General features: G+C 35.7%; 1 protein-coding gene and 1 long non-coding RNA gene across 4 annotated transcripts in view; one reads left to right on the top strand and one right to left on the bottom strand.

Annotated features, from left to right (window-relative positions):
• The window catches only part of LOC148223743 (uncharacterized), a 38,091-nt gene extending 33,467 nt beyond the window's left edge, over positions 1-4,624 (bottom strand). For all 3 annotated transcript variants that reach the window (XR_015804086.1, XR_015804088.1, XR_015804087.1), the window contains exons 1-2: positions 4,133-4,624; positions 2,602-2,681 (exon numbers count right to left, since the gene is read on the bottom strand). This is a non-coding gene — a long non-coding RNA (uncharacterized LOC148223743). The remainder of the gene's footprint in view (positions 1-2,601; positions 2,682-4,132) is intronic.
• PCLO (piccolo presynaptic cytomatrix protein) overlaps positions 1-13,702 on the top strand; it is a 322,162-nt gene that overhangs the window by 296,516 nt on the left and 11,944 nt on the right. The gene's annotated exons all lie outside the window — the stretch shown is intronic.

The following is a 13,702-nucleotide window of genomic DNA, read 5'->3' as shown; positions in this document are numbered from 1 at the left end:
TCTATTTAATGTAGAAGGTTGTTTATATTGTTCTACTGAATTGTATTGTATTGTATGGATTTGATTTCAAAATTGGAAGTTGAGTGCCTTGCACAGAATAATTAGATGTCTTGTGAGCCATTTCAGTAGCAAGTTGGCAGTCTCCCACATAAGCATGCAGTCCTTGGTCAGAATCATGGACTTACAAGTCCGCATTCTTTCCTGCAACCAAACTATGTTGGGAAGGAGGAATGAAAATGTGCAGAGAAGTTAAATTGGTGCTCACTTGAATTACGACATATACATACGCTCAAATGTCATATGTGAAGACAGTAAAATGTATAGATTTGATTGGTAAATAGAGCTTCCCTCTCTTTGGAAGAGCTACCAATAGAGAGACCTTATGACTTTAACACTGAGTGGAACATGAATATAACAGCACTCAGAGACTTGTGGTTCAGCAATGGATCCACAAAGTTTTGCTTGTGAAACCTCATGCAAGGGGACACTTGTGGTACATGTGGTCAGGAAAGGGTAAAATTGGGCTGAAATAGCCTCAAAGATGGTCTTCAGCTTCTTTGGGCATGAAATCCTGTATTTCAAAATGATAATCACAACACAGAAATAATTAGCACTACCACCAATCAATAAGTCCATTTAAATTCATATGAGTATGAATATGGCATATCTTCCAAATCAGATGGACAACTTGATCCTGCTCTCAGGGAAGAAAATACAGGTCAATTTTATATGATGAATCCAGATATCATACTTTGAATTTGAGAAAGTCGGCTCATAGATTTTAGGAAAATATTTCCTTCCAGCAGTGGATCATAATGTGAATTGATCTTTAGTGACTTTATTAATGTTCCTGAGCTAATCTATATCTCTAACTCAGTATTTGCATATTTAAATATTTCTGTCTTTATTTTTATGCTTAGGTACTCAGTGATTTATTACTTTCGTTGGGAACTCAGTAAAAAGCTGTTCAAGTCACTAAATAATGTCAAATGTTAATGAGAATTACTGAATCATTCCTTGAATCCTTTTTTTTTTCTCAGTCCTCAATCATTTCGTATTTTGCATGTCCTTTTATAATTTAAAATTATTTCTGACATTTCATACAGCTGTTAATATTTTTTCTGACTTAGAATTAAGACACTTATATTCTGTGAGAGCATATACACCCTAGACTGTTTTTCCTGACAGATGCAGAAACAGTTCGTTGGGCATAAGGTTGTTCTCAAATAACACTGAAATTGCAACCTGACACTGGTTCTTCTATGTGATGAGGACGGAGGAGTTTGATATGGTACTTCACTGTTCTTTGCAAGGCATTCTAGTGGTGCTGAGTGTCTCAGCTGGTGTGATGTCTGACCATGGCCAGTCACCAGCTTGGAAAGTCATTTTTCATGAGCATTACCCTAAGGGATGGTGTATTTTCTTGTGTTTCAGCCCATTCCAAGCAGATATTCAGTAGTCACATTGTGTCTCTTTAGAGTTTCTAAAAAGGCAGTGTTGTAGAGTTTTTAAATATTCTTTCCTTCATCAAGACTCCTTTTGTGGTGACTCCTCGGGGGAAGGTATCTTTCTTCAGTTCATGTAAACCTGAACTGGAGGATTAATAAATTTGTACATCAGATTTTTATTCAATCTTCTCTCTTACAGTATGAAATTCTTTCTGAATAACCTCAAAATCCAGGAAAAAATATGTTCTTGTTGCCTTCATCTGTCTTCATTTTTAGTTTAAAACACAACCTCCCCTTGCTTTCTGTTCTAAAGTGGTTGAAATTATAAAGAAAGACTGTGCAATTCCTTCAGGTATTGGAATCATATTCATGGATGATGATTGCAAATGCAATGCTATAGTTTATTATAAATTAATAATGAGTATACAACAGTAATAGCTTGGTTTGTTTCCCATATCCCAGGTATTTCACATTTCAAAACTCACCAGACTAGTTTTAAATAACATTATGCAAGGAATCTATGTTTTACTTTCTGTTTGTGAGGTCTTGCAAAACCCTACTTTCAATTTCCATACTCACAGCTTTAATTTTTAATGTAAATTTTGAGAAAGATTTCAACACTCATCTTCAAAAGAGCAGTATTAAATCTCAGAGATTCTTGAAAAAATCATGAGGATTTGCCTCAGTGCATTAAAGTCTATGAAGCATTAACACTCAAAACAACTTTTTCAGTTGCCAGAAAGTAAATCTATAGGAGATGTCAGAGCATTAGCTCACTATGAGATACTCCTTTGTATTCACAATTGAAAAAATGCAGCTAATTATAAAAGTTCTATTGTATGCATACTGCCCAGACAGAAAAGGATTTTCAATTAGTTACAAAATAGTTGGGTTTCTTTTTATTTACAGATAGATGGTGTAGGCTTCAGTGACTTCAGAAAATGTAGGGAGACTTTCTAAGCCAGACAGATGTAAACACCAGGATGTGTGTTTTCCTTTACACCCTTTCTGGTGCACATCATTTTGAGAAAAATTTCATCAGAAAATTTTTCCAATTGCAGTTGAAATTGATATAAAATCCAGGTGAAGGCCAAGAAATCATAGTCTCAAACTCCCTTATTTGGGACTCCCTCACATTCCAAAACAGAATTACCTCTTTTCTGTGTAGTGCCAGGGAGAGGTCCCGGCATCTGAGAGGAATCAGTCTCTTGACTTTTTTTTCTCTCAAAGGTCCTGAAAAAATATTTTAGGTGGTCATATTGAGAATCTTCAGTCTTTCACTATAAATCATTTCCCTTTGCACATCTGCTACCAATTTATCATATTTTCCCATGACTGAATATGAGGCCCTTCTGTTTTACTAAAATCCATAATTCCCAACTCACCTTTCTTTGTGAAAGGACTTCCACTATTTCTCCCATTTCCCATGGAAGTTCAGAAACTCAGAAACCTTTGTGGCATTTTTACCCCTATAGAAAATTGTGACCTCTTCTGAAACATCATTTTGTCCACCTGGAACATGGACTTCAAATGTTGACCTTTACCATTGTTTTTTATGTTATACATAATTCCAGTTAACTTGTTTCTTACCAGTTCACCAACACTCTAAATAGGAACACATTTTCCCTTTCTCTTTTTCTTTCCATCATTTCAGTCTTCATCACAAGTCTCTGAGTGAATTTGCATAAGTGTTGTACCTTTTATTCTGGTCTGGGTTTTTATATAATATTTTTTATTCAAACATATCTCTGTGGAGTTTAGCCATACACATCTGTTCAACAGTGCAGTGAAATACCAACTTTTAAGATATGTCTGTTATAGCAGCTTGAGGGAATCAGCATTGCATGAAATAACGAATAATGGCACTGCTGAGTGCTGAATGAGAGGGAAAATGTAAAGCATACATTCCAATGAAAAGCAGGTACATTAATCTATAAAGCTTTCTGGTAGAAGGTAAAAAACTTTAAAACAAACAAACAAACAAACAAAACAACAACAACAAAAGCAACAACAACAACAACAGGGCATTTAATAGAAGACTCCAGGCAGGAGCCAAAAGGTAAATTGATATTTCTCCTGACTGGCAACTTTAGAAACTATGTCTACATTACTGTAAGATGCTTTCAGGCATCAGTCCTCCACAGACTATAGAACTCTGAATTCTACATAATATCATGGAATACTCTACAGAACATTTCTGTTCATCCCTCCTGAGCAAAATTTGCATTAACCGGGTTTGGTTTTTTTGGTTTTTTTTTTTTTAGTTTTGACTGAGCTGATTCTGTATTTATCCTGATTAATGGAAAGGATCATAATCCATTTCTCTGCTGGAGAGATTATGCAGGTAGTAGAATCCCAGTAGTGATTACAAGTATTCATTCTTATGCTAAAATTTCCTAGGTTCTCTACAGTCAGCTCCAAAATACTCTGGTGGTCCTGGAACACAGATTTGGTTTTCTTTCATACATTAGTCACAATGAGCTTTGTTAGAATTATCGCACACAGAATTACTGTCACACAGAATAGGCAACGTCTCATGCTCTTACACTTAGTAGTCCTATTAACAACAATAATTTCAGTAATCATTCTTATTTAATGAGAAAGAGCATCTCAACAGTGGGCTGCTACCACTGCACCAGGTAACCTAAGTACACAGAAGGAAATCTATTAATATAAGAGCATACCTGTCTTCCACATGAACAGTCAGTGCAGAAGCTTTTGCTCTGGTACCCAAGCTGTGCAGCACACACGGCTGTGCTCTCCAGTGTGTAGCTCCAGGGAGGTATGAGCAAGACTTTAAGCATATTTCACTGAAAGTGCCTCAGAGCTGCAGTATAAATCTGAGGGGGAATCTGGAAATCATGATGTGAGGAGTGAATAGGCACGTTCTTACCAAAAATTTTCATCTCCAGCTATCATGATAGTGTGCCTACTATGTTTACAGCACAAAAGAGTGCTAACATATTGTGCTAGCTTGGGTACGTGTATGGATGTATTTGTGTATACAAATGCCATCTTCCACCTCCTTCTCAAAGAAAGCCTTATAGAGTTACATATGCCACCATGTGTTAAGTAATTTTTTTGTGGGCTATAAATGACTTGGCCAAGCTGTGAAATGAAACAGCTTGTTCCACTGCACTAACAGTGCAGGCTCAGTGCTTATTGTCTGTGCAGTAAATGTTCGATGAGTCACTCTCCAAACGAAGCCACATCATATGTGGCTCTTACACCAAGTCCTTTTCACTGTGTATGCATCCTTGTGATAGGATAGCTTTATGACATAGGGAAAATATCAAAATATACTATTATTTGCACTTTTAAGTCAGAAAACAGTGGTATTTTTTCCAGTTTGCACTTCTAAAAAGTTCAGCCTGTCTAATGAAACAACCCTGTATGAAATGTTTAGATAACATCTACTCCCGAAGTTAGAATTTTACCTTTGAACTGGTTTTCTATTTATTTTTTTAATGAAATAAATTCTCTAAAGATGTGCATCTAATTTTATCCATCTACCTTTGAAGATTTTTTTTTCACTAGACTGTATGTCCAAAAAACTAGAAGGAATGAAATACCACTACTTAAAAAACTCTCTGCCAAAGCAAATAGGGAAGTTTCTAGGTGTTCCTGTTATGCAACACGTTCTTGGGTTTACACTCAAATGTAATATGACTGTTTTTGCTTCTGCCTGACCCACCAGTTCAGCTGACATTATATAAATAAACTTTGTTTTCCTGTCATTCTGCCCACTTCTGAGTGGTCAGAAGGTTTCCTAACAGAAAACTACTTTTTGCAAATGCAACCTGCAAGCACTTTGGTTTCATTACTTTCATTTTTAGCTGTTTTTTGGAGGAAGTACATTGTTCTTACAACATTTTCTGGGCACTCCATGTATTTTAACTCAGGTTGGTGAATGTTTGTTTACATCTCGAGCACAAAATATTCTGTTCAAATTATTTGTGTCTCTTTGGATTCTCAAAAGTAAATGCAATAAATGCAAAACCTACTTGGTAATCTAGTTTTTCCTTTCCTGATATTATGCTACATAATACTTCTGAATTATATTTATAATTATTTGATCCTCTTTATTATATCTTTAAAGACATTTTCCATTATCTCTTGCTACCATTCATGTGACTAATTTTTCTCCCCTCAAAGTGCTTATATTATTTCCATTATACTTTCATCATATTGTAACATAAGATAAATGAACTTTAATCCATTTCCTAAGATTTCCAGTGTTTCAAGCCAGAATGTCTAATTTCTCAAAATCAAGTGAACACAATGAATAAATAAATCTGTTTTGATATTTACATCTCCATATGTATATTTAGAGTAAGAAGGTGTAAAAAAACCATTTTCATTATTTTGACACAGAAAGTGAAGGCTGTCTCAGAAGGGATTTTGTCATTTCAGACTATGTTGTTGAACTCTCAAAATCTTGCGTATCAAAACTAGAAAAAGATAAAACTGTCTTTACCATAAGATAAGGAAAGTAGCTTAAAATTACATTTTATAAATGAGAACATAAGCAAATCTAGCAAAATCCTCCCAGCTTTTGTATAGGTGAGACCCATTTTGTGTTCTCATACTGATGGAAAAAAACTGCAGACTCAGTCGTCCAACTTTAACAAAATATTTATCCTGTGTTACGCAAAGATTACTGTAGCATTTTGCAAATACTTTACTGAACTATGGGTATGTCAAATTCAGACTTTTAAAGGCAGTTTGCAAATTTTTTCTCCCTTTATCAACATACTTTCTCCTTGGTAAAGCTGCAGGAGAATAAGCTTCAATAATCAAAGTTCAGGTTGCTCTGTATGGATGACATTAGTTTTCTTCTTCTCCCTGTATGAGCTCTCTTATTATACAAAAAGCCAGGGCAAAGTGTGCCTTTCATTATCAAAATTTCAGATGTGCTGTGGTAAGCCATCTTTTATGCAGCTGAATCTGCAGCGTCTGATATATCTCATTATGTAAGATGCTAAAATTGTGAGGACTATGAATAGATATTTAGACTTGGGCAGTGATTTATGGTGAGGATGAAAGGAAACAAAGGTTGTTGAGAGAGTTTTTCCTTCTGAGATTGCATAGTTTCCCTTTACAGATCCAAGCTACACCTATCTTTGAAGTCCTAGTAAAAGCACAAGGATAATTTCAACCATCAATTTAGCTTTCTCTCAAGTTTTAGCTTTCTCTAAAGTTATGGAAAATTATGTAGCTGTAAGTTTTAATTTTTATACTTTTATCCTAATTTCATTGGCTAAAAATCTGTTTTCTAAATGAAAGCCATTAACTCACCTCTCAACTAATACTTTAAGAAAATGCAGAAACCTCCAAAGGCATTTATCCATCCAAAAATCAAAAGCTTAAAAAGGTCTTATCCTTACTGCCTACAAAATTCAGGGAGTTTGCATTAGACATAAGCACTTCCTTATGATTAACCCTGTCATTAGTTTGTAATTCTAAATCAGAGATAAATTTGGGGAAATCTGGTATTTGAAGGAATTGCAGAGAGGATGTTGATAGAATTATCAGTTTAGAACACAAGAATTCCCTTCCACAGAAGTGGAAGATATAAATAAGGGATAATCTAGTAGGATGTACTATGAGTTAGTTGTGTAAATATCTTGTCTTCCCTCACTTCATTTTCTTTTTCTCTCTGGCTACTACCAGTCAAATGCACACAGATATTCTGTGTTCATCTTCATTGTTGAAATCAACCTATGGAGTAGTCCCTGATCACCTAAATTTGATATTTACAGGTCTCATTATTTTCCCTCCATTTATTCCAAATATCTCTATGGTACAGGGACTAGTCTGACTAGACTATTGGAAAGAAAACCCTACTGAAAAGCCTCTGATCCCCTACACTATCATTTAGTTTACTGGCTTGGGCAACTTCTGATACTAGTGAAAGTTTTTCTTCAGATTCACCTCCTTTAACATTATTCCTTCATTATACTCTTCCCACTGCCTCACTTTTCCTACATCATTTTAGAAAGTCACGCAATAGAAATAATGCTGGTTGAAAGTGGATTGGTACAAGTACATGTCTTTTTTTTTCATATTTGAGCATATTGTGAACTATAGTGTCATTTTCCCACACATCACATTATTTCAGTTCAAGAGGTTTTACATATGGTATCAATGTACAGTCAGAACTGAGTTTTCAAAAGATCTTCATTTTTTTTGTTTGGTTTTTTTGTGTTTTTGTTTCAAAAATATTTAAAAACCTATGAAAGGGAGGCATACACAGAATGACCAGAAAATGAAACAGAGCTTATATTTTTTCTGGGAAACGTTCCACATTCCACATCTCAACAGGCAAAAGACTTTCTCTGTTTTCAAAATGTATTTTGTATGACGGGTTTTTTTACTTAAAATAAGGATTTGGGGCATACAGGCTAAATTTCTGCACAAGTATGCTTCAATTTCTCGTGGCAGTGAACCTTCTAGGTCTGAGAATCACAACATAAAGCTGTTGTCTTCTTCATGCGCCTGAGTTCCAAGCCAGCCACCCTCAGCGCCCACAAAATTGTAAATTGTGTTTACTGAGAGCAAAGTTCCTGAGTTCTGCTCCTCTCCCCCATTACACGATTGCACATGCATCACGTCCAAGGGCACTGGGAGATATTAATGATAGACCTTTGCTCATCTCATAATATGTGAGATGATATATATGTCCTCAGCAGTGCACAATGCAAGGTAAGGAGAGGGAAGGAGAAAAGAGAGGAGCTCCTCGGGTTCCTGTCTGCTCCCACCACAGAGCATCCCTGTTCCCAGAGGGAGCCATGTGTCAGGAGTGGAACTGAGTTTGCAGTCTCAGAGGATGGCTGCCTCACACAGTGTCCCTACCTGAGTCAGGTAAGGGGCAGAATAAATCATAGTGACACCGAGCCTTTCTCTTATAACACCATGTAGCCTTTCCAAGGCAGATTAGAGAAGACTCTGAATACATATTAGGGACCCTTAGCAGCTGGGGTTATTCTTCAGAGCAGAGGTAGATAAATACAACCTTTCCCTGAGATTCAGTTTGTCCCATGAGCTGTTGACTGCGTTGGGAAAAGCAAACTGAGTATCCAGTTGCGAGAGGAGCAACAAATTTCAGAACATATTCAACCTCCTATTTATTGAGAAGACCCATGGTAGTAATTCCAGCATATATTTAAAGCACTGTGGGACAGGAAGAAGTAGTAATTAAAACTCTATTAAATGTCTGATTTTTCTTACTGCAGAAAAAAACTGAATATAAAACCAGCCTGCAAGAGAAAAAGTGGTAATTTTCATAGAGAATAAATATGTGTGCAAAAGGTAAAAGACAAAAAGAAGAAAATAAAAAAAAATCATAAGGACAGAAAATATTGGAGCCTGTAAACATTGGGAAGCATTGTTTATTAAGGCTATTCATCATTATTTTGCAGTAGCTTTGCCAGTAGCTCATGCCTCAGCAAGAGGAGGAAAGGCATGAATATGAACAGCTGGTACTGCAAGAAACTTGTGTGATGGTTAAAAAAAAAATAAAAGAGAAAGATTTGCTTTAAAAAAAAAGTGGAAGGTTTTGGCTGGTATTTTAATTTCTTGATATATGTACGTTTAAAATTATACTGAACACTTTTGCTTTACCTTCAGCTGGATTTGTTTAGCTCTAATACTGAAATATAGTATATATATATATATTTGTATATATATATAGCCTACTATTTGCAGTAATACTGAATTATTTCTTGTGATAAGATCATGTTATCTTGTTTTTCTGAAGCACAGCTATCTGCTGGAGGACAAACTTCTGGTTCTTAAAATAGCGTCAAAGGAATCCAGCAGAAACATATTTCTTGGTATAACGGCACTGTGTTAGACAGAAAATTATGTCTGTGCAAGCTTCATGGGTTACTGTGGAGACATTCTTGACAGTGGCAAGGTCCTCATCAGCCTTCCTAAGACTTTATGTTTTCTCCTGGGACCACACTCCAAAGTACTGTTTATATTTACACGATCAAAGTCTCTCTCTTCACAGAAAACCCAATCCCAGTCACTGAACCCAAACAACTCTAAGAGGTGTTATTAACTCCATCTCTGAGAGTTAGATATCTGAGAGTTAGAGCTAAGATCACAGAACCCTACTAAAGAACATGGGTCTTGTGAACCCGTGTTTCTGTGTTGTCTTTAATCATGTCCCATATTTTAAAGCTGTTATTTTGTCCTTTTTAAATTGAAGTTATCAAGACTTTATTGGAATCTTGGATTACTTAGATTTCATGACATGCTACTATATGTTCTAACTATCTGAATATTATAAACATATCCTAACATAACTGAATACAAGATTTTGTTTATTTAAGAAATACAGCTACATAGGGTTATTTGATTTGCTTGATAATATTTTCCCCCTTGTATTTTATATTTAATTTCACTTCTCTAGGACCTCCCAGTCACTCTTCTGGAATAGGAGAGCCCAAACCAATTTATACACAATTATGAAACAAAATGTCAGTTGATGTATTTTCCTGATTCTGTTTTCTGGCCATCTGGCATCCATTCAGGAAATTACTCAAGTATGATGTTTATCAAGTAGCAGCATTTAGGCATCTTATATTTAAATTTCCAAGTTTAACCTACTCATACATTATCCATCTATGAGAAAATACATAGTTAATGTCAGAAAGCAATTCAACTTATTCTAAGATAAAAGTGCAAATTATCTCAGAACTTTACACAATTGAACTGAATAAAATTCATGCCATTCTGCAATGAGATTTACTTGCTTGCTTAATGCATTGTTGAATTAGCCTTGATAACACAGAGTGATGGAAGGCAACTACTTACTTCTGTCTTGGGTAATTCAGTTTGACAGCAGGCATTTGATTAAAAAGGAATGGGAGCACGATCCAGAGTTATCAATCTCTGGAATGGACAACAACAGTGCAGATGACACATCCTGTGATTTACAGCAGCAGTCAATTAAAACTAATAGCAAAACTAATTAACCTTTCACAATGCAGAGTGTGACAGTTCTACTAGAACAACAGGTTTGGTGTTGCCATCACCACAGAAAACGTAAACTCCTTGACTGTTAGATCTCAGGAAACTGGAGTTTTTGAGCTCTCTGTGCTTTCAGGCACAGACCCCCTGGAAAACACTGCACTGCATCTAAAACCTTGGAGAAGACTTTTAAATATAAAAAATAAGTTAGAAATCATAAATGTGTAGTGGGTTAGATATGTGTGTTTTCACTGGGTGATGGGTTTTAAATTTGAGGTTTTTATGTAGCTATGGGACAAGATGGAGAATTTTGGGTGGTGTTTTCTTCTTGTTCATCTTCTTCTCTTCCTGCTTCTTCATGGAACTTAGGTAGTTATCTTTGGATTGATCAGTCTAAAGTCACTCTAAAGGTCATGGGAATCTATTATTGGTTTAAAAGTATAAATAATATAGATGTAAAACTTTTATTGGTGTGTTTAGCTTTAAAAGGCCTTGAAACAGGCTCAACTTGGAGCCATTTTTGCTACTTCTAGTAAGGAGCTAGAAGTGCTGCTATGCTTTCTTTCTTTTCTTGCAAATTTTGATAAGATATAATAAACAACCAAGTCTGAACACGAGAATCCAGCTTGATTGCCTTTCTAATAATCCTGGCTCTGAACAGAAACAGACGAGACTGAGACAAACCACTAATTAGCAGTGCAAAAGCCTGGAAAGCCCGGCATTCACCCTTACACTTGACATCTCAAATGCCTTGCAGCAATTTAGATAATAATCACCTCCTTTTAATTGTTAATGAATTAATAATAAATATGGTCCCCTAAAAGAGGTGTGCAGACATTAAAAAAAACACAACATGGATTTTTTTAATCCTATGTATAGATATTAGATATTAAGAATTGGTTGCCTACAGTTGGCACATTGCAAAAGGGAACACAAAGATGCTGTGCGTGACTGTGGTCCTAAGTAACTGTGCATTTGATACATATGAAACAGGTAAAATATCACACTAATTCAGTTTAAATTTCTCTTATCCTTTTCAATTTTTACTCTAGCATATGGTTGTAGAATATCTCTTTTTCACTCCCTGTTTCCTAAACTAAATTAGACAGTAATTTTTTTAGTGCTTTACTATATGGTTCCTTGCCACTGTGATAATCCTGTTTTGCACTTCTTTCATCTGAAAATAATTTTTATTGAGGAAAATATTACTACTCAAGTTAAAAATTGATTTTCGCTTCCTTGGGAAACCATATTAGTACTTCCCTAAAAAGATATGCAACATCTCTTTTTCAGAGTTGTATTGTAGTATTTTATCCTAATCCAATGTACCAAAGTACCTGCAATCAGTTCCATTCTCACATCACATACGATTGATTTTTTTCCTAAACTTGCATAAGAAGGCAAAATGTTGTGATTGGGTGCTGTATATTTTGATTTATTCCTACCAATGCAACTCTTGGGGTTATCCAGTCCCATGACACCCTGAGGAAGTTTATTTCTGTCACACCAAACACGTGACACATTCATGTCCAGCTCAGCCTGCTATGAACTCTCACCAGCTCTTAGATGGTTCACTATTAACCATTCCCTTCATCACTATACCTATCATTTTCATTTAAAGAATGAAGTTTACAAAACAGGGCACATCTGCTCTATTTTTGCACACCCATCAAAGGAAAGATGTAATGAACCTATATGAGAAAGGGGGAAAAGCTAAGCAATAGAAGGAATAGGAATCCCTTCTGAGTCTACAAAACCCTGGTGGGTTTGGAAGTGGTGATTTATTTTAGTGCAATGTTTCATATGGCTGGTGTTAAGGCTCCTTCACTCATGCTGTGGGAGAAATGAAAATTAGTATGGAAGCACAAGAAAGCTCTATCCTTCGTGTGTTTGCAGCTGTAAATCATTTTTTTCCCCACAATGCTTAAATAGTGAGGCAGGATTGCTTGTCCTAAAGAGTATCTGGTGATACAGAATAGTCGATGGAAAATTTCCAGATGCTGAGAAGTAGTGTTGGAATATTCAAATATGATTTGCTGGAAGCATATATCCTTTTATCTGGCTCACAGCATCACAAGTGGCAGGCAAACACGTCATTTCATCTTAAGTTTAATGCACACCTAAATGAAAAAGAAGGCACTAAGGCAATCAAGATGAGGTTCTAAGAACTAATGCAAATAGAGTTCTAATGTAAATTAGAACTTTGTTATTACACTCTTTCTCATGATCTCTCAAACTATTTTAAGTAGAAAAAATAGAATTGACATCTGTGAAACAGAAGCCGTCACTTTTAGAGGGTGTTAGTAAAATTTGATTATACATTTGTGATACAAGAAGTAATCTTTACATGCTACTTGGCAACTTAACACTCTTTAATTTAGAACCTTCTCCAGATGTATCATAATTGTTTACTTACTGCAGAATTGCTTTGCACCTTACAACATCTTGGCACAAGCTTCTAGAATTTCCAGTAAAGTGTTAAATCCTGCTGGCACCAGAAACTACCTAATACAGAATCCCAGTGGCTTTGTGGTTTCATTTCTTTTGAACTAATGTCTGAAGATAAGATAAAGGTGAAATAATATTTTCTTTAGCAGGACAATAGATATAGAAGCACAACCCCCACTATGACATGATGTTAGTAAAGAGAGAATTGTGCTAAGGATGCTCTGCTCCCACCTCCCTATGCATTTAGAAGATACAGGCCTGCTCCACTCTGCCTGGCTTGTGGGAGGACAGGAAGAGAAAAGGCGAAATAGCTTTGTCTGCATTTCCTTCTGTGCCTTCTGTCCATCTCTGAACCGATTTAGAGAGAAATCCATAAAATGTAGAAATAATGAACCTGTATTTCTACCCACATAAGCAGAGAAATTACCTTTACTTTTAAAGGTCAGTCTAAGCACTTCCCTTTAAACTGTGTGAATGATATTGCTCCATGTATGTAGGAAGGTGAAATGAAATGCTGACTTCACCAGTCTTACTTCATTGCCTTTGAATATCTTGCTTTTAACACTCTATTGAAAGTTCTCTTTCTTCTTTTCTTACTTTTTTTTTTCTTTTTTAAACAAAATAACTTCAGAGCCTTGTAGTAAATGTTTCTGCAAAGGTGATTTGCAGTGACCGTTACATGACTTGTAATGGTTCCTAGAGAAATTTCTGTTCTTGAGAAAAAAGCTCTACTGAGGCAAGTACATTCTGAAGCATATGATCTAGTTATACAAGTGTACAGCATGTACCTACCATTTGCTTATCCAAGCTATACATTATCCTTACCT

Source organism: Sturnus vulgaris, chromosome 5 (genome assembly GCF_052056855.1).
Source record: "Sturnus vulgaris isolate bStuVul1 chromosome 5, bStuVul1.hap1, whole genome shotgun sequence".
Classification (NCBI taxonomy): Eukaryota; Metazoa; Chordata; class Aves; order Passeriformes; family Sturnidae; genus Sturnus; species Sturnus vulgaris.
This window is presented reverse-complemented; position numbering and strand designations above follow the sequence as displayed.